Consider the following 22,608-nt stretch of genomic DNA (forward strand, 5'->3'; position numbering starts at 1 on the left):
CCAATGATTCACCCCATCTGTTAAAATTTTCCTTTTGCGGAGTGTAATTCTAAAATATATAAACTTAGAAGATAAACAATCTCATTACGAGCTTGTTTACCATGTTCATAGGGAAGTGATTAAACTAATATTACCAATACTGCATATCAAACAGGGTAATAGCTAATGATCTCCTCAATCAGAAGACAAGGGGTCTCATCAAGAGCCAGCTTGTTCAGTTTAGTTACAACCAGTGAATGGCATTATCATTAGTAGGTTACCACGCCTAGATAATGTCTTTTAAGAAACCAAAAAAGAAAAAGATTACATTCAAAAAATGAAAAAAGGGACAAGGTCAAAGTGAGATTCAATGCAAGTGAATATCATTTTGAAATTTGAAAATTCATACATATGGGATAATGAATCATTGTTGGTTAAAAGATAACCCTTTCGAGGCTATGAACGTCGGCTGGCAGCACAGGCTCTATCTGAGATAAATGAGTAAACACAAAAAACTAATCTGTAGAAGACACCTGCTATATTACTTTAAATCTTATTATTGGCTGATGAAAACATTTATACTTCTATCATTACGACAGTAAAGTAATTAAACAAATAAATTGAGAAAGTAATGATGATAACAGAGAAATGTTGTTTACCTTATAACTCATGTAATCATTATTCTTATAACTCTAATTACTTTGAAATTTTTTAGAAATTTCAGAAAAATACTCAGAGATAATTGGTTCTCCCAAGTGAATCGCCAATTGTTGTACTATGAAACAACCCCCCCATTTATAAAGAACAATAGCTAAGGTTAGAATTATAGATAGGGACCCTTTTAAATTTTTAGCCTTATGATAATAATACCTAACTCTAATAAAATACCTAGAAAAACCTTGCAAAACGAACTAAGGATGAAATCCACATCGCAAATCACAAATCGCACTTTTCCGCATGACTATCTTAAAACACCTTTAAAAAATTTCAATCTGTGATTAGGTCTCCTGCTTTGATAACCTGATAACAACATCTTGTCATTTCGTAGTCGCATTTCACACATCAAAGACTTCGCAAGAAACTTAACTATGCCATTAGAATGTCCACTAGCGATTTGAAAAATGTGATATTGAGATATCTGCAATCGCATTTCACTTGATGCAGCTGGTAGCGCTATAATGTATCCCTTTAAAGATTGTGATGCACGATTAAGAGTGGTAAAACGTGTGAAATAATTACATTTTAAATACCAAAATGAACGAATTGAGAGGTTAATAAATATATAGCGTCCCGAGAAAGGATAATCATTTTCCAAGTTATGGGTAGTTAACTTCGAGTATCTCATTAAACCTTTCTCACGATCCAATGTCATTTTAGAGAAGCTTTCAGTCTTAATTACCTGATATCGTCTGCGCTAATATATCTTGTCTATTTCGGGCAAGCTACAAAAGACATGTCACTAAGAAAGGTGATGCAGAAACAAAGCAAGTAGACCATTGTTGAATCTGAGTTTATAGAGATGGCTCCTATCATCACTGATATAGTTTGTGACACTGCCGAAGGTGAAACAGCTTGGGAAGTTATTTATAATAGGCTGGAGGATGAGCATCCTAAAATCACTGTTACGAGAGCAACAACTGACTCAACAAGGCCTTCAGGACTTCAATGCAGAGATACCTCATATTATTTCCTTCATATGATAGGATAAAGAGCTAAAATCCTCTCATACACGGATATGATCAGGTGGGTGATAGAAAACCTTATAATTGAAGATAGGAAATTCAAGAATTCAAGAATGGAGCTCATAAGGTCATTCAGAGCAGAGGACTTGAAGAAAATGTACTACATACGTGACCTGTAGGATATCTACGACAACACATTTGTGGATAACTTCGCAAAGAAGAACCCAAACCCCTTCAAGCTAACTCGGGGTTGGAGATTGTTGGAAAACAAATTCAAATATGAAAAATCAGGTATCTATGCTATAGCCTCTTTGGAAAACCCCTACAAATATGTAGCAGCCATGTTATGTAGATTGTATGGGCTACCCAGTAATACAAAGTTTTCAATAGAATGGGTTCCTTTGATTGATGCCTATGTTAATTCCCATATCATGAATTTGCCTTCCATCCTATCCGATAACCTAACAACCACCATTACCAAATATTGAAAAAATAAAGCCTCCTCTTCAGATAACCTCCCTTTGTTCTATTTTAGTGCCTACATTATGGATGCTATTTTTTTTTTCATGACATTTCCAACCATGGGTTGGAAATGGACCTTACAGGACCCCTACCCAATCCATTTCAGTCATAAACAAATATGGGAATCACATTACGTACCTCACTTCTATAAGATATTTCATGATGTTGTGTTGCCCCTACATCAAATAAATTTCAATAAGAAAGCCCCTAGTTTTTCCCAAGAAGCCGCAACAGACCTACTTACTGTTGGAAAATATTTCATTGAAGAATGATTCACCTACATTAGGGTTTTTGGTAGCACATCCAATCCGCATGTCCTTCCTTTATATGTTTATGATAAATTATTAGCAAGAGAGATTTTCTACTAAACCGTGGTAAGGGGCTTGCCTAAAGTTCTCAAAGATGGTAAGAAGTCATTATGGCCCCCTTTCCTTGTCAAATGTGGTTCTTTTGCTTTAGAAATTTTTTTCATGCTACTAAAGAGTCAACACATATGGAAGCCCTCAGGCTTCATACGTTGCCTAAAAAGCAATTTGATCCAAAAAAAGTGGCATATAATGTCACTACTGGAGTAAAGCTTAAGCCATACAACCATGAAGATAATTATTTTGAAGACTTGTTACAGTCAGTCACATCCTTCAAATAAGCCTTTGAATGGGAAAAGGCAAATTTGAAGCTTGAATATTTTCAAAGATTTCAGGAATTCAAAAATGAGAGGCTGCAGGTGATACCAATGCATCTATTAAAGCCCCAAGATAAGCCTACGCCAAGTGTTACTATTGATAGTGGAGGTCCTAACTCTCAAGTACACTCTCAGGTAAACACTAAGAAGACACTAGACATAGGGAAACCCCAAGATGCAGAAAACACAGCTGAGTCCAACAGGAAGTCAGCTGAGAAACAAGTGATGAGCACCCCGACTACAGAGATCAGTTCAGAGGTCAAAGGCAGTAGTTTGGAGCAGGAGTGGGATCAATTTAATCATAAATTGCAAGGCACTCCCAAAGAAACAAATACACAAGAAGTAGAGGAATGTAAAACTCCTTTGCGTGTTCATATAGATACAGAGCCCAAGTCTGTCAGTGAACATTCCAAGCCTATGGAGGAACAAGCAACAACATCCCAACATACTGAAATTATCCCTGCTCTGCCACTTCAGAAATTGTTTTGAAAGTAACTGAAATACCTCCACTTGATGTGATCTATAACCCTCTCCACAAGGTTGCAGTTAGAAGGTAGAGAAAAAGTAGAAGGGTAGATACACCCGAATTCCCACCTGGAAACGAGTCGATGGACGTTGTTTGGAAGGAAGTTCCTTTCAATCCGGCCAAGAACTTGACTAGACTATCACAGTTCACAGGAACATACACACCAACCACTATGGACAAGGCTACTGAAGTCTCTACTTTACTAAGGGAAAAAGAGGAAAGGATTGTGCAGCTCGAACAAGAGCTTGAGGCAGAGAGAGCAAGCACAAATAGGTAGGTAGCTGAGTAGCTCGCACAATTGCATCAAAACATGGAGGTCCTTAAAATAAGCCATGAAGTTGATATATCGGCCAAAAACATGCAACTCCAAGAAATGCAGCAATCCATGGAAAGATACAAGGATGTTCCCACTACTGAGGAGTTTATTAAAGAGGCCCTGGAATTAAATTCCCTTCTGGTGAAACAACAGGGGTATTTTTTCCAAAATATGTCACACATTACTCCCTATCTGATTACTAGTGACCAGTTGGTAGATAAGGCAATCGACCAGAGAATGGAGTTTAACGATTTAAACACCATAACCTCTAAGTTCATCAAATGGTAGGAAATAGAAGACGGAAGGAAAGCCAATCTACCCGAGATTGAGGAAACTCATAAAGACATTCCCTTCATGGATTGGGATGAAAGAATCAAACAGGCTGAGCTAGGAGTCACAAGGGCAGTCGGGGTATCAAAAAATATCATTAAGGCAGTGAATCACATCCTGTTCGCCACCAATATCATTAAAGAAGGAAATATGAAAGAAATTCCCGATTTAAATGCTCTGTATAAAAGCTGGAAAGAAAAGGTGGGGAGTCAAAGAGAGGCAATTACAAAATTGACCATGACCAACTGGGAGTCGTATTGGCAGTATCTTGTTAAGCCACATAGCTAGATTATGACTCTCAACTATTCCCTTCATACAACTCAACGGATGTTGCCACCTCTCACCGAGGTGATCTTTACAGTAAAGCTCAAGACACATTTCATGGCACCTCCTCAAATTCAACCGATGGCCAATATTTGTGATTTAAAGGACAAGCTGGCAAACAACAAGTCATCATCTTAGTTTTGTTCATTTAGCCTCTATTTATTTTTGGAGTTAGTTACCTAGTTAGGAGGAAGGTTGTTTGAAACCTCCTCAAATTTTGTATAATCTATTTTTTCATATTAGTTAGAATAATATTCATACCCTTCTCATGCATTTAGAGAAGGGTCTAGAATTTTATCAAAAACATTTACAAAGAATGCACTATTGTAAGTTTGTGAATGCTTTGGTGAAATTATGGAACATAATAATTTCTTTTAGATATCAGACTACTTTCCTTTGTTGATGCACTTTTGTATTCTTTGGAGACAATTTGATTTGAAGAAATAAGTTGGTCTATGTCATTTGTCAAATGAGCAGGACTTCACACATATGGTACTATTATCTTGTATGATTGATTCTGTTTACATTTAATTAATGGAAAAATTTTACTTTCTGAATTATATGTGAGATTTATTGTTCTGTTAAGCATTAATTGTACTTTTGTATGATGCCTAGTTGGCATTGTGATTTTCATATATAACTCATCATATATGCGATATAGTTTATAAATTTCTTTTACTAACTATTTAGTAAAAGGACTTATCTTTTACATTATCATCTCTATTTGATTGTGTTCAATCTTTATTATCACATGTTAAACATATATCTTTGTAGATCACATACCATATAGGAATGCCCGGGTTTATATTAGAATAAGTTAGTTAGAGAAATTGCATCAAAATAAGTGAAGAAAATTAATGTGATTGAAGTTATTTCAATCAAGGAAGATGTTGAAGGAAGTCTAGATGACCTAAATAAATAAGATGAGGTATGTATTCTTGTATTTAATAAAATTAAGTCATGTCATATAGTTGCAGGTAGTAGGATAAATTCTCTACCTCATGAGCATAATAAAAAAAAAAGATCTCCTCCTTTGGAAGGATGCATGAAGGCATGGTTCACACATTGACTAGATGAAATCAACATAATATGTCCTCATATGAAATATGAGGTGGTTGAAAAAGTTGAAGGAACTATGATTGGAAGTTCCTGGGAAGAAATGAAAGGAAGAGATCATGAAAAATGAAACTATGGAGAAGGAAATCAACATCCAAGGACTAAAATATTTGACTATGATATCTCCATGGGAAAGATATGAAGATATTGATAAAGTTTGGAAAAGGAAGAAACCCTTGACATTATATATATTTTTGGATATGTGTCAATATATATGCGGGATGTTGATGCAAACAAGGATATTCCATGATGAAAGACCATCACAAAGGTAATTTTGATTTAATGTACACTTTCTATTTTTGAATGATATCTGGATGGACTAATACAGTGCTACAAAGGGAAGAGATGTAGGTGTCATCTACAACTGATACTCATATGGTAGGATGAAAGATCCTAAAGGAAACATGATGTGAAGATGATAGCAAGGTGTTATGAACTTAAAATCATAACAAATTAAATAAAATATTAAAAGCATTATTTAAATATAATAAATTATTAATTATATCAGTTAATTAGCAAATAATTAGTTAAATGAAGAGACATTAGTCCCAAAGGACATGTCTCTCTGATTAGGTGTGGCCAGCCAACTCCTATTTAAGGAGCACCGTCGCAGCCTTGTATTCATCATTCAATTTTTATCAAATAAATATATAAATATTACATTCAGAATTCTATCTGAAGTTTTATTATTAGTTATAGAAAATTAATTAGTGCTATAGTGGTATCAGAGCCAGCATCAGACTAGTGACACCCACAAGTTCTGCTGGCCATTAGGCCCTATCGATTTTCCATAAACAGCAGCTACGTGTGGCTGTGTGTGTGTCTACTTAGTATCATGGCTGGAGTGTGTGGTCACTGGCCTTGCGGCTAAAAAATAGCTAGTCACAGGTTTTTCAAGACATAGCTACACCGATCCGTAGCACAAAACCACCACAATTAACCATGCTATAGGTCGGAGGTAGGCACGTTGAACTGTCAAGCAGAAGCCTGCGCCATCTTTTTCTCTGCGGTGGACCTGCGGTTCCGTTGCGGTGGTCTCTATGGTGATATCCGCACAAAAGGGTCGACCGTAAAAAAAAAAAGGTGACCATTCATGACTATTCAATAAACGTGACCGTCGACAGGGGGGACATGACTGTCCAACGAAATATTTCATAAAGATTAAATAAATCCTAATATATGCATAGTATATAAAATATACATATATTTAATTAAATTATATATATTTAAAACTATATATAATTAAAAATTACATATATCTAAGTAACATTAATTAATTAAAATAATATATTTTAATTAATTAAAAAAAATTGGGTCTTCAAAAAAAACAAACGGAACAAAATGACGAACGACAACAATGACATTATGAAGAAGATCCAAGAAGACATCAGTAAGCTATGCAAACACATGGATAACATCGAAAAGTCAGTTAGTAAGCAGGACCAGATGGCCGACGAGATTTCCTTCTTAAAAAGCATGATGAACCGGCACCCCGGAGAGATCGATCCACCTTCAGCTACACAAAGTCCCAAGACTCCAGAAGGGGAGACTTCCCTAGAGCAGGGCTTCATGAGGCGTGAGAAGCAACAAATACCCCAAATTCACTTTGAAGGGAGCCAATATTATACGCATTCTCCTGGAAAGAACCATCTTAAAATAAAAAATGAATTACCGAAGTATGATGGAAAAAACTTTAAGGGCGTCGTCGTATGGGTAAATAAGATGGATGCAATTTTTTTAGCAAACCCTCTGCTTGGTGAACAAGAAAAAGTCATCACTGCATCCACTTACTTAGAAGCAGAAGCATACGATTGGTTTTTGTGGTGGTCATCTAAATGCACAGGTTGCTCATTCAATTGGCAAAACCTTAAAAGCGCTTTGTTAAAAAGGTTTCATGACGAAGAGGAGGATGATGTCTATGAGAGATTTGTTCACTTGAAGCAAAAAGGATCAGTGAGTGAATACACTCATGAGTGGGAAGTATTAGCAGTAAGGTAGAGAGGGTTTTCAGATGAGGAGCTGCTAAAAATGTACCATTGTGGCTTTAAAGATTATATCTGCGAAGAATTAAAATTGCATAAACCTAAAACTATTGAGGAGTCTAGACATGCAGCCATAATTATTGAGTGAAAATATAAATTGCATAAAACACCATATGTTGCTAACGACAGGACTAACAACCAATTCAAAGGAAAGGCGAGTAAAACCACGTCAGAGAATACTAGTAAGTACGTTCCACCACCCTTACGAAGTGAAGGAAAACAACAATTTAATGTCAAAAGAAAAAAAGATGGCAAATGTTGGAAGTGCAGAGACAAGTATCATCCAGGACACAAATGCGCAACACAAAAATTGTACAATTGTGAAGCTAAGCAAGAAGAGGAATCCTTAGAAGATAGCTCCAACAAAGAGGAAAATGAAGAAAATGAAAACCCTAGTCTAGAATTAGAAGACGAGATGCCACAAATTTCCATAGCAACCATCACAGGGATAGCTCAACCACAAACACTGAAGCTTAAAGGTTACATCAAGAAGCAAAGCATTATTGTGATGGTGGACTCAGGAAGTACACACAAATTTGTAGATGTCAAGGTTGCAAAAAGATTGAACATCTTTGCTTACCCAGTAGCAGATGGAAAACAAATAGATGGAGTTGGCAAGTGCCATAAAGTTAAGTTGCAATTAAGCAATTATACAATAGAGTCCAATTTTTATATGGTTCCCCTAGGAGGATTAGATGTTTTTTTAGGTGTACAATGGTTAAGAAAACTAGGAACTTATTCAGCAAACCACATAAAACAATTCATTAAATTCAAATGGGATGGATGGAAATATCGGTTGTTTGGTTTTCAGGAACCACCAACACAAGTCATCTCTGCTCAATAGATGAAGAATCTTATTCGCAAGGGGGCACCAGCATTTGTTGCGCAATGTCAGCACTTGGAATTATTATCAATAGAAGGGATTTGTCAAACATCAGAGATTTCATCCTTGATCCAAAGATACGAGAAGGTTTTCCAGTTCCTACCAATGAAGTTACCCCCAGAAAGGCAAATTGAACACATTATCGAAGTCAAAACCAACTCAACTCCAGTTAATGTCAAGCCATACCATTATCCCCATCACCACAAGACAGAAATAGAGCGCTTAATTCAAGACCTGCTGAAGCATGGAATCATTATGAAGAGTAGAAGTCCATATGCTGCACCTATAGTATTGGTCAGGAAGAAGGACGGATCTTTCCGCTTATGTATAGATTACGAAGGTTTAAATAAAATCACTATTAAGCATAAGGTTACGATTCCGTTCATTGATGAAATGTTAGATGAGTTACATGGTGCAAATTTTTTTTCCAAGTTAGATCTAAGATCAGGTTACTACAACATTCAGGACTCATGAAGGGCATTACGAGTTCAAGGTCATGCCATTTGGATTAACAAATGCACCAACCACCTTCCACGCCACCATGAATGAGCTCTTTCATCCCTACCTTAGGAAGTTCGTATTAGTTTTATTTGATGATATTTTAGTGTAAAATAAGATGTGGGAAGAACATCTCAAACATCTATAAGAAGTATTGTCTATTTTGGAAAATAACCATTTTTACACTAAGCTATCAAAATGTACATTTGGGCAGAAGGAAGTTGAATACCTAGGTCATATTATATCAAGGGAAGGAGTCCAAGTGGATCCCAACAAAATCAAGGCAATCAAAGAGTGGCCAAAACCCAAGAACATATCTAAGCTAAGGGGATTTTTGGGTTTAACAGGGTATTATAGAAGATTTATAAAAAACTATGCACACCTGACAGCACCTCTGACGAATTTGTTAAAGAAAAATGCTTTTAAATGGGATGACCAAACAGACAAGTGTTTTGAGAAATTAAAGGAAGTGATGTCAACCACACCAGTACTAGCAACTCCTGATTTCTCCAAACCATTCGTGGTCGAATGTGATGCTTTTGGTTTTGGAATTGGAGCTGTACTGATGCAGGACAACCACCCTATAGCATTTGAGAGTAGGAAACTTAATAAACAAGAAGGCTTAAAATCAACATACCAAAAGGAAATGCTTGCCATCATACACACTTTGACGAAATGGCGCCAATATTTTCTTGGAACTAAATTCTCAATCCAAACCGACCACAACAACCTTCAATTCTTACTTCAGCAAAAGACATTATCAACAGAACAACAGAAGTGGATGGAGAAGTTGTCAGCATTCAATTTAGAAATATTACACAAGAAGGGAAAGGAGAATTTCCTAGCTGATGCACTCTCACATAAGGATGATGATCACACAACTTGTGCTGCCATGATAGTCGTTCTGGAATGGTTGGATGAAATATGAGTTGAATATGCCAAGGATAAGGATTGTGACTCCATGATCAACAATATCAGTCAATATACCAACTTCGAGTGGAAAAATGACATCTTATGGTACAAGGGGAGAATTTATCTAACACCTGCATCCAAATTTAAGGTAAAATTACTAAGGGATTCTCACAATCACCAGCAGCTGGACATGTCAGATTCTACAAGACTTACTACAATGTCCAACAGTCATTCTCTTTGAAGGGTATGAGCAAGGAAATCCAGAAATATGTTTCAAAATGTGATATTTGTCAAAGAAACAAGAGCAAACAATTTCCAACTCTAGGGTTGTTACATCCACTACACATTCCAAATCAGAAGTGGGAAGAGATTTTGATGGATTTTATTGAAGAACTACCTGCATTTGATGGAAAGGATAAAATTTTTGCAGTAGTCGACAGGCTCACTAAATATGCCCACTTTATGGCTATTAAAAAGACTGACACAACCAAACAAATTGCTGATGTGTTTTGTAAAAACATTTACAAACTACACGGGTTCCCTAAGGTCATAGTCAATGATAGAGATGTAAGGTTTAAAGGGAAATTTTGGAAGGATTTCTACCATCAAGCAGGAATATCACTTAATATGAGTTCAGCCTATCACCCCCAAACTGATGGGAAAACTGAAATCGTTAATAAATGCTTGGAAACATATCTTCGTTGTTTCGTTACAGATAAACAAAATAGATGGACACAATGGCTACACCTAGCCGAATGGTGGTATAATACCGCATACCACATGTCAGCTAAGATGACACCCTTCCAAGCCCTATATGGTTACGAACCACCCAAGTGGAAAGACTTTGCATTCCTTGATTCTAGGGTACCAGCTGTTAAAGACCACTTAGGAGAAAGTCAAAGAATCATCAACTTACTAAAAGAAAATCTAACCATGGCCCATAATAGAATGAAACAATAAGCCAACCAACACTGTTCTAAAAGAGAGTTTGAGGAGGGGGATTGGGTCTTTGTTAGACTCCAACCTTATAAGCAACTATCACTAAAACAACAAGGGAAGAATAAATTGTCAGCTAAATATTATGGACCATACCAAATAATTAAAAAGATAAGTAGTGTAGCTTATGGGTTAAAGTTACCAGAGAATTGCCGAATCCATAATACCTTTCACGTATCAAGTCTCAAAAAAGTATTAGGGCAAAATCAAACAGCATAGACAGAAATACCAGAGACCGATGAAGAAGGAAGAATAATCCTTGAACCTGAGGGTATACTTGCTACCCGAGAAAAAGTTTTACGATTTAAGACAATAAAGGAATACCTCATCAAGTGGAAGAGGTTACCAGAGGAAGATTCGTCATGGGAATCAGAACGTTTCATGCATCAACACCCAGGCCTACCTATGCTTTGAGGACAAAGCATCTTAAGGGGAAGGCAATGTTATGAACTTAAAATCATAACAAATTAAATAAAATATTAAAAGCATTATTTAAATAAATAAATTATTAATTATAATCAGTTAATTAGCAAATAATTAGTTAAATGAAGAGACATTAGTCCCAAAGGACATGTCTCTCTAATTAGGTGTGGCCAGTCAACTCCTATTTAAGGAGCACCGCCATAACCTTGTATTCATCATTCAATTTTTATCAAATAAATATATAAATATTACATTCATAATTTTATCTGAAGTTTTATTATCAGTTACAGCAAATTAATTAGTGCTACACAAGGTATGAAGGAAAGTCCATATATGGACTAATGGATCACTTTCCAATGAAAGAAAGGATGCCATGACTGACATAATTCATGAATTAAAGTGATGGATGGTTTGTGCCCTACAATAATTTCCAAATGAATGTAGGCTCCATATCAAAGAAGAAACTCATGACATCATAGGAAGGAGTCTTAGAAGGAGTTGTTTGTCCCATGATATCCACCTAAAGAGTTGTTGGAAGCAATTCCTTGGTTAAGAGGGAGCTTGGTCAAGTCCTTGATTAAGAGGGAGCTTGGGTACATTAATTTTATAGGAATGGGTACATTCCTTCATTGGAATGGTCATATCCTCCCTAGTTAAGAGGGAGAGGTAGACACGTCATTTGTGTCTTCACTGAGGAATATATAATAGGAGATTAGGTAAGCATCTAGAATTTGATACTCTTTGAGGATGTGATAGGGCATCCAAGATAAGAGTAGTCGTAGAGGACCAATATTATTTGAGGATTGGGAATCCAAGATAAGAATAGTCCTGGTGGAACATACTTTGAGAGAACCTAGGTAGGGTATGTTCCAAGAGAGACAATGATGAGGGCGTCTATAAATCATTGGTCTCGCCAGTATTGTGTTATTTCCTTGTGGAGAGATAGATCATTTAATCAAAACCTTTCTATTTGACAATGTTGGATGATATGATCCTAAACAGATGGGTTACCAATCTGGCTCTTCTTATGAGAATTCTTTAGATTGAGAATGTCCAAGTACCTTGTATGGATTATGAATACCTCCCTAGTTAAGAGGGAGTGTTGAAATATATAACTAGGTTCAATCTTCACAATGACATGTGTAATCATGATATTATGTAATTAATGAAAAGAAGGAAAAAAAATCATGTTATGCTTGAGACATGGGTTTCATGCTCAAGTAATTTTATAGATTAAGCTCCCATTGTGAGCTATTAGGTTTGGTCATTAAGTCATAAATTCAATTGAGTTATTGTCATGTATTGAGGACCCATTTGGGCATGTTACATATTATAAAAGAAAATTTATTTGAGTCATTAAAAGAGGCAAAAACCCTCTAAGACCTTGTCACAAGTACTCAATCAAGTCAGCCTTCCAAAGAAGTTATAGATTGTTCTAAAAGGAGATGTCGACTTAGACAAAAGAATAAGTCAGCTTATTTGCATGGACATACCACTATGTAAATGTGGACTCAACCTCACTTGGAATATCATCCATCAAGCATCTGAAACAGAAGAAGAAGTGCGAGTAAAGGGTAGAATGGAGCCTCTCATCCAGCGAAGGGAAATAGAAGAAGATTGAAGTATTTTGGCATTATTTTTGGGTCATATTCCTCATATGTGTGATTGTAGTTAGGGTTTTTGCAGTGAGGTCACATCATTCCTTGAACAATCCAAGAAAAGGGTCATTAAAAAAGCATTCTTGTTAGCCAATATCACAAGGAGAAGTGTCCAAGTCAAGCGAAGCGAAGGAATCTCACCAATCTCCTCCAATCATCTCACACATGCGAAATTTCTGTGATTTCAGGCAAGCTGAAAATCGTAGGTATGTGTAAAGAGGTCAAATTTCAAAGAAGCCGAAATTAGAAGTGTAAGAAGAAATTTTGCTGAGCATTGGCTTTGAAGATAAGAAGAAGTTGTTCAAAAGGTCTTGTGACTTGGTATTGGAGATGTTAGTAGGTCAAGGGTATTGGTATTGGAATTCATCAATTGAAGGTTCTATAAGAAGAAGAATTTGGTGGGTTTTCCTCTCAAGATTGGAGAGGTTTTGGCCTTGGCTGATTACCTATATCTTATGTCCCTTATCTCATTTTTATTTATATTTTGATATTTTTTTGATGAAAAGAACACAATATTAATCAAGCTAAAGAAGAACCTAATCAAGAGAAGCAAAAAGTATTCAAATCAAGCTAAAGAAGAACCTAATTAAGAGAAGTAAAAAGTATTCAAATCAAGCTAAATAAGAACCTAATCAAGAGAAGTAAAAAGTATTCACAAGCACTTATCATTGCTAGAGAAATCACCTCATCTCTCTATCGTAGATTTCTCAACAAATATTAATAAAATATTGTTTATAATAATAGGTTATTATTATTTTGATAATAACAACTAATATATACCTATATAAAAGAAGACCTTATAATTTCATAAAGTAGTAAAATTAATAAATATTGTTAAAAATAAAAAATAAAAAATAAAAAAAGGATCACCATTAATAATAATAATAAGTATAAAATTAATTTCTAAAAAAGGAAACTTAATTAAAACAAAATAATGAGGGAACAAAAAAATAATCAGGAAAAAGAGAAAAAATAATCAAGAAAAAAAGAGGGATAACATCACTAAGAAAGAAAGGAGAAAGACACTAAATTAGGGGAAAAGAGATGGGATCCAACAACTGTTAATCTTCCACCCATCATCCCTATTCAGGGAGATAGACCTTTTTTCAATTTCGATAGCCTCCTAAACTTTCAGTGATGGAAGTGGTCAATCTTTGCAATGACTCGGGAATCTTCCAAACAAGCACGGTGTTTAGTTTTCTCAACATTTTTCACCAAAGCTAAGGAGCACGTCCTACAATGATGGATATCAAAAACATGCTCACGAATCCTTCAATATATGGAGCGGAATGTTTCTCCAATGTAGGGGGTCCCACAGGAACATGGGATTAAATAAACACCTTTCATGTCTTTTAGATCCAACGGGACTTTGACGAATCTAAGGGAGCTACAAATAGTGTTAAGGGATCTAAAGGTAGAAGAGATCCGGTGATTTCTTAAAATTCAAGTAATCTTATCGGTGGTACCTTGGATAAAGGGAAGCTAAACATTTCTAACCTTCATTGTTTTTTCATCTATGTTTAACTTAGGTGGACTATTTTAGGACTATTTTTCTATTTCTAATGTCCATCAATCCTTTTGATTTTGGCACTAGCATACAAAAGTTAACAATGCAAATCACAAAATTTCATTTGAACCACTAAATTTAAAATTCTACAACAATTTATCCCCTTTTAAAATAAATGGAAAAAGGTTATGTTTTTAATGTCTATTGAATTTCCTCTATGACATCAATGGAATACACCCCCCAAATTTGCACGTCTTCTCATTTGCACCTCAGATTCTAAACTCCCCCTAAATTGATGTTTTTTTTATTATCAACTCTCACCCTTTTTATTATAACATGATAAAGAAACTAATCCCTTTGAACTATCGATGTTATTAGATACTAACATATATTCTAAAAGCTTTCCATTTCATCATTCTTCTTCTACAAATCACTTTCTAATGTTTTTCGTATTCTTGACATGGTCTGAGGTGTTGTCATATCTCATACTTTAAATGCTAATGAGATGGGAGAGATATATCTCTTGGCCTCTTTCTTAGATATTCAAATGTATCTTTGGGAAGATGTTTTCTAAATATAAATTCAATTTTTTATTTAGTAGAAATATATCTCAGCCTAACAATGTCATCAACAACCTAATCTCTAAGGAAATGATATTTGATAATAATATGCTTTGTCTTGGAATACATAACAAGATTATTGGAGATGTTAATTTCAATTGTATTATCACATGAAATTAAAATATGGTGATCACATTCTACCTTGATATTTTTCGAAGTTTGTTGCATCCAGAGGGCTAAGTGCAACATGTGGCTACTGCAATATATTTTCCCTCAAATATAGACAAGGAGATGGAAGTATGTTTCTTACTTAGCCATGATACTAAACAATTTCCCAAGAAGAATGTTGCTCCACTTGTTCTTTTCTTATTATCAAAATTTCTTACCCAATCTACATTTGTGTATGTTGTTAGAGTGAAATATTTTCTCCTTGAGTACCATAAGCCAAATTCAATAGTTCCCTTTAGGTATCTAACTATTCTTTTTACTACATGCACACGGGTCTTCTCGGAGGTAGATTGCAATCTAGAAATGAATCCTACAGCGTACATGATATTAGGTACTGAGGCTATTAAATATAGTAAGCTTCCAATCATTTAGCTATATGGAGTTTGATTTGCATTAGGGGATTCATCATCTTTTCTCAACTTCCATCCTGTGACCATAGGAGTCTTGATAAGTGCACAAATTTCCATGCCAAATTTCTTTAACATTTCCTTTAGATATTTATTTTGAGAGATGAATATACCTTTATTTGATTGAGAAACTTGTAATCCTAGGAAGAATGTCATTTTTCCCAGCATGGACATCCAAATTCCTCCTACATTTTTCTTGCAAATTTTTGATCCATTTGATCAACATCAATTTAAAAAATGATATCATCCACATATACAACAATAATCAATAAAGTCTCATAATTAGTTTTAATGTGAAGATTACTATCTGTTGTGCCCCTTTTAAATCCTTGCCATTGTAGATATCTACCAAGTCATTAATACTACGCCCTAAGATCTTGATTTAACCCATAGAGAGATTTTTAGTCTATATACCTAGGTTGTATCTTCTGACAATTGAAATCCCTCTAGATATTCAATATAAACCTCTTCTTCTAAGTCAACATTCAAGAATGTTTACTTGACATCCATTTGATATACTTTGAATTTTCTAAAACATGTGAATGCTAAAAACATTCTAATTGTTTAAAGTTTGGCTACAAGAGAAAACTTTTCTTCAAAAACATCTTCTACTTATGCATACCCTTTACATACTAGTCTAGATTTATTCCTTACTACTAGTCCATCCTTGTTTAATTTGTTTCAGAAAACCCACTTGGTGAAAATTACATTTTTGTCTTTTTGTCTATGTACAAGTTCCCATGTTTCATTTTTCACTATCAGGTTTAATTATTCTTCTATAACATTGATCCAATGCTTATATTCACTATCTTGGGAAAAAAAATTGGTTCTATTTTGGACAACAATGTCAATTTTGCATGCCTATGTGTGTTGATCAATCTTCTTGTGATATAAACTCTTGATTATTTATTACCAAGGATTTGATTTTCAAGGTGAAATTTTTGTACATTCCTCGATAAAGTTTTTGTTGTTAAGGTTCCATATCCTTTTCTTATTCATCTTGCCATTCTTGTTCTTATTTTTATTGTTCTACTATTATTGTCTCATTTGACTCTTCATTACATTGTTGATTTCATGTTTTTGGCAATGATTCATCTATCCTTACATGAATGCTTTCCACTATCTTATGTAGTATTTTGTTGTAACACTTGAAGATTTTCTCTTGGATGAGTAACCTAGCAAGATTCCTTCATCAACTTTGGATTCAAATTTTCCTAAGTTTTCTTCATTTCTTTGATATATCACTTGCTTCTAAAAACTTTTAGATGCTTGATTGAGGTAGTTTTACCTTTCCACAATTCATAAGGAGTCTTATCATTATTTACTCTAAGTTGAGCTCTATTTGATATGTAAGCTACTATTTCAACTTATTCTTCCCTGAAAGTGTCTGGATCGTTTGATTAATTTAGTATAGCTCTTGCCATTACTTGCTCTTTTCTATTTTTTATTTCAAAAACCCCGTTCTATTTAGGAGTCCTTTAATATTAAAAATTGTCTTCTAATACCATTCTTTTCACAGAATTAATCAAATTCATCTAATTTAAAGTCTCCTCCTCTATTCCTTTTCGACTCGAGATTTGAATATTTTGAACTTGCTAAAAGATTTTGACTTTTCTTTGAGAAAGGTGAACCATCTTTCCCTTCTATAATCATCAATAAAAGAATAAAATATATTTCACGTCTTAATGTTTGGGTTCTGGTAAGGCCACATACATCTATAAGAACTAGCTCTAGTGGCCTAGTTGATGAATATTCTTTTTCCCTGAAATGGACCCTTGTATACTTCCCATACTGACATGGCTTGAATATGGAATTACTTGGCCTTGATACTTTAGGCATGCCTCTTACCACTTATATTTTTCTGATTTTTACCAAACTATAAAAGTTTATATACCCAATTCTTCTATGCAATAACCAACTTTCATCCACTTTTCCCATGCAACACTTTTCTCCAACTCTATCAAGAATATACACATTACTATGGGTCCTAATTTATTTTTATATTACTTTCTGAGATCCATATTTCCTTCTTTCACAACCCTTAGAATGAAATGTGAGGTCCTACTTTTGGTCACACATTTGACTAACAATCAACAAATTATGTTTTATACCATCAACATATAGGACATTTTGAGCCTTATCCTTTCCATTGCTAAGGATAATAATCCATTTACACATTATTTTGGTTGGTGCATTATTTCCAAAGGTAACACTTCCTCCTTTACCTTCCTCTAAAGAGAGAACTCTACTTTTTTCCCCTATCATATGCTTTGATCACTCACTACCAATATACCATTGTTCTTCATGGTTATGAGCATAAAACAAAAACCCACATTCTTTATATTTTTCTTGATTCTTTTTCCACCTCTTAGTGTTTTCTTCTCGTTTGATCTACTTAGTAAAATGTTTCCTAGGAGGATTTATAAAGTTGTTTCTACAATCACTTGCCTTGTGCCCAAAATTATTGCATTTTTATAATTCAATGTGATTCAACAAAGGTGAAAAAGAGTTGTATTCTCTAGCATCACTTTCATAGGATCTTTTTGATATTTTTTTACATAGCCATTCATAGGAATCTAATAAGAACATATTATTATCCTTCCAACAAAGTAATTTCTTCAGCAATTTATTTTCTTATGACAAAAATTGTTACAAGAAAAACAATAACCATAAAAGAAGCCTTGATACATGGATGTTTAGGGCCTTCATGAAGGAATGGTTCTATTGAATCCTTTTTGTCTTACTTGGTGATTCTTTTTTTTGTTAGTGCCTCTTCTTGTATTGTTGGACCATCCTTTAAGCACATCTGCATAGTTGCTAGTTTCTCCTTTTTATGAGGAATTTGTGCTTGATTCCCCTTTGAATATCTCATGGTTCTTATTGTAACTTAAGCCTAATTAGATAGATGGAGATCTCTAACAACGGAGGATGTTGTTTAATGTTTTAGTCCCTTTGAATTTTTGTTTCAACTATTTTTTCCTTTTCTCGAGATCCTTTCAAAATGATACAACCTCTACTTCTAGATTCAAAAAATTTCACTCCCATTCTGTGAGCTATTTTATAAAGATTTCTTATTTTCCTTTTTTATTTTTTCCTCTTCGAGTTGGGTTTTTAGGAGGATGATTGCATCTTTATTTGAATCGGGGTCTCCCTTTTCATAATTCAAAGATAGTTCATTTCTCAAGGATGCATTCTCATCTTCTAGTCGTTCAAAACTTCTTTATTTGTCCTTTAGTTGATTTATCAAAGTTTATTCAATTATTTTTTCATCTTCTAATTAAGCCTTTAGAAGATTGATTGATTCTTCATAAGAACTACGAATGTCCATTTCGACATTTTTCAATTGTTCCTTCAACCTTTTGGTCTTTATTCTTAGCCTATTTAATTCATCTGGAGGACTAATAAGTTCACCTTCAAGGTATAACTCCCATTTAAAATTTTCTTCCTCGGGATTTGAATTATATTTATTATTATACTTAGTCTCTATGGCCATGAGTATAAATTCTCCTTTCTCTTCATCAAATGTAAGTTCATTTCTTTCTTTTGATAAGAAATCTTCTTCTTTATATTAGAAGCTTTTCCTCTTGAGAGACTTTCACTTCTTATATTTGTGAGATATACTCCTATCCTTATATTCTCTTTCTTTTTCATGATATTCTACTTTGGTATTTGTAAATTTAGAAGAAAAATGACTAACTCTACCACAATTATATAATTTAAAGGGTAATTTACTTTTATACTTGCCAGATCTACTTTTCAACTTCCTTCCAAATTGAGATTCCTCTAGTTTTGATTCATAGCTGGAGAAATCTTGGGCCGAATGTTCATTTGTTTTCTTTGAGACTCTAAAAGAATTTTAATTTGATTCTGACTTCTCTTTTTTAATCCTCATTTCATATGCTATGATGATTCCATGTATTTCAGACATCTTTAAAGTTTCTAGATCTTTCACCTCCTCAATGGTTGAAATATTAGCATTAAATCTCATGGGAAGATATATCAACAATTTATGAACAATTGTTTGTTCAAAAACCCTTTCATAAATTCCTCTAATAGTGTTTACAACTTCATCTACTCAAATAAATAATCCTACAATATCTTCATCTTCTTTCATCCTTAGACTTTCAAACTACATTATATGTGTTTGAAGTTTGACTCTCTTTACTTTTTCATCTCCTTCATAGTTGCTTTGAAGCTTATCCTAGACCTCATTGACATATTTACATTACATCATTTCAATGAACTTAGATTCAACAAGATCATATAGAATGCTTTTCGCATTGCTTGTAATGGTCCTTTCTCATATTGATATGTTGGAGGAGTTGTTGGAACTTTGTATCCATCCAAAACAAAATAGCCAAATATGAACACCAAGAGACATAAAATAGGGTACAATTTTTTCTTTCCATAAATAAAGAGTTGTGCTCTTCTTGAAATAAATCCATCTTGAATGACCATCGTTCCCTTTCAGATCTACCTTCCAATGGTTAAATTGTCATTGAAGGAACCTAATGTGATACCAATTGTTGGATTCATAACTATATTGAGAGGGGGGAATGAATTGTTGCAATAAATGTTTACTTAATTAAATCATTCAAACAAAATAAAACATCAAACGCATAAGATATACATGGAAACCCATCGAGAAGAAAAACAAATAATAATTAATTATTCTTATGAAAGAACCGACCTACTGTTACAATATTTGTAGGCACCCACCTACAAGAGACATCAATTCCATCATATTTATGATATAATATATTTTGTAGCAATTCTTGTGAGTCACCTTCTTTATCTCTAGTCTTTAATCTTGTTTTCTTATTCACTGTTTTATTCTATAATTCTTTTAGTCAACTTCATTCTCCTCTAACCTTTAATCTTACATTAGTAGATATCAAATATTTTTTTCCTAAACAACATGCTTGTTCACACATTGAACTACATATATCCCCTTTTTCATTACATTTTCAAACTAGATATTCATAGGAACTCTTGTTAATTATACTTGTTCATTCTCCTAAATCTATGATCTTATTTTTTTTACTGTTTACCTCAGAAATATTTTTCCTTTCTTAGTTAACTAGAAGACCTCTCAGAGACTACAAAACACAACTCTTTTATCTCTTGACTGGCCCATAACTCACATATTTCTCACATGCTCTACACTTTAACATCATGCTATTATTTATAATGGTGCCACCTTTGAATTTATTTTGTCTCCAACATCATGCCTTTTCAAATCGAGCTCTTTATATCACCTATATAGTTCTCTTTTCATGTTTAGCTCCTTTTTTCCAACCTCTTTAAAACATACGTGCTTGAGCACCTACACACCCCCATATATGTGACCATGCCCTTTATGTGGAACAATGACACGATGGAACCATAACAATCCATACCGAATACTAAATACCTATTATTCTCCAATGCTGAAAATTATGGTACCCTTTTTTATAAATTGTCAAATTTTTCAATCGATTCTACAACTGACAAAATTTCCCCCACCATGGAGGGACACCTCATACTAGAGTTCTATAGTATTGATATTCGTTCATGGTACATAGAACTCCTTTCCAATCAATTGATGGACTCTTCAATCGATTTTCCATAATCTATAGTTGACAACAATTTCCACATCACGCGGCGACAACACATACCAGAGTGCTCAAATGTTGTTATTCATTGTCACTACCTGGTACTCTAGTATACCAGACTTGCACATGGCCCATAACCATAACTTTATGGCCTTTAGGCCAAAAATAATAACATAGGAAAACCTTGTTGAGACTCTTCTTGGCATGAGTCCTGAGACCTTTGGGTTTGCCTCATCAAAACATCGTGGACCAATCATTGTCTACCACGTGGTCCATATACCATGCCAACTTCCACGTCAACTACCATGTGTTTCCCTATAACACTGCCACTTATCACCTACCAAAGCCTCGCTAATTGGAAAAAAAAACTTCATTTTTTCTACCACATGTTATTTGTTGCTACAACCATGTCATTAGATATGTCATGTTTCATCCACATGGAAATTCCATGTTATTTAATTACAACACCATCTTTCTTGCCACATCACACTAGATGTTTACATATCCTTTTCAACATTTATACATCATAACATCTAGTGTCTGGTACCCTAATATCATCCCATCCTATACTAGTATACATTAACATGTTAAACCTATCTGGTACCCTATAATCATGTTTTATTAAAGGAATATTAGATATATTCATAAATCCATTTTTATAATGAAAAACTCATTTGATTTTAGTTTTAAAGTTTCTTATGTATTTTTATATACTGTACCACCCTATCCTTTTTAGTGTGTAAAAATTAACCCAATGCTTGGTATGTAATATAAAATTTCTCATCCCATACCAATGCAATATAATCTTCAGTGGAATTTGGAGTCCATGTTGTTTCAACGAAGTCATTGTTGTTGTTCATCTAGTTCAACTCCCCTTGACATTGAAATTATTGAAAAACTATGCCACTATTTACAACAATTGATTAATAGGTTTTATAACAACTCACTAATAGGTGTTCTAGAAACTAACTGATGGATTTGTAGAAACTGGATGATAAAATTTAAAACAATTGACTAATAGGTGTCACAACAATTGGATGATAGTTGTGGTAGTAGATAAATTTGCAACAATTGGTTGATAGATATCACACCAACTAGTTGATATGCGTGGCAACACCTAGTTGATGAGTCTTACATAAACTAGTTTATGGGTGTTGCAGCAGTTGGCTAATAGGCGTGGAAACTATTGGTTGATAGGTGTGGCAGTAGCTAGTTGATGAGTATTGGAACAATTGGCTGATGGGTGTTGTTGCAACTAAATCTACACTTGTAGCAACACCAACTCCTGTAACGACATAACTAGAAATTTGTAGCAAGTATATAATAGTTTGAAATGGTCCACATTGATGTAAAATTCTACAGGAAAGAACAATGTGGAGCTTCAAATCTTGGATCACTATGTAAGATGTAGAATGAGATGTGG

The sequence above is a fragment of the Pinus tabuliformis genome, chromosome J, assembly GCF_031772625.1.
Source record: "Pinus tabuliformis cultivar Carrire ecotype Pingquan chromosome J, CPIR1, whole genome shotgun sequence".
Taxonomy (NCBI): Eukaryota; Viridiplantae; Streptophyta; class Pinopsida; order Pinales; family Pinaceae; genus Pinus; species Pinus tabuliformis.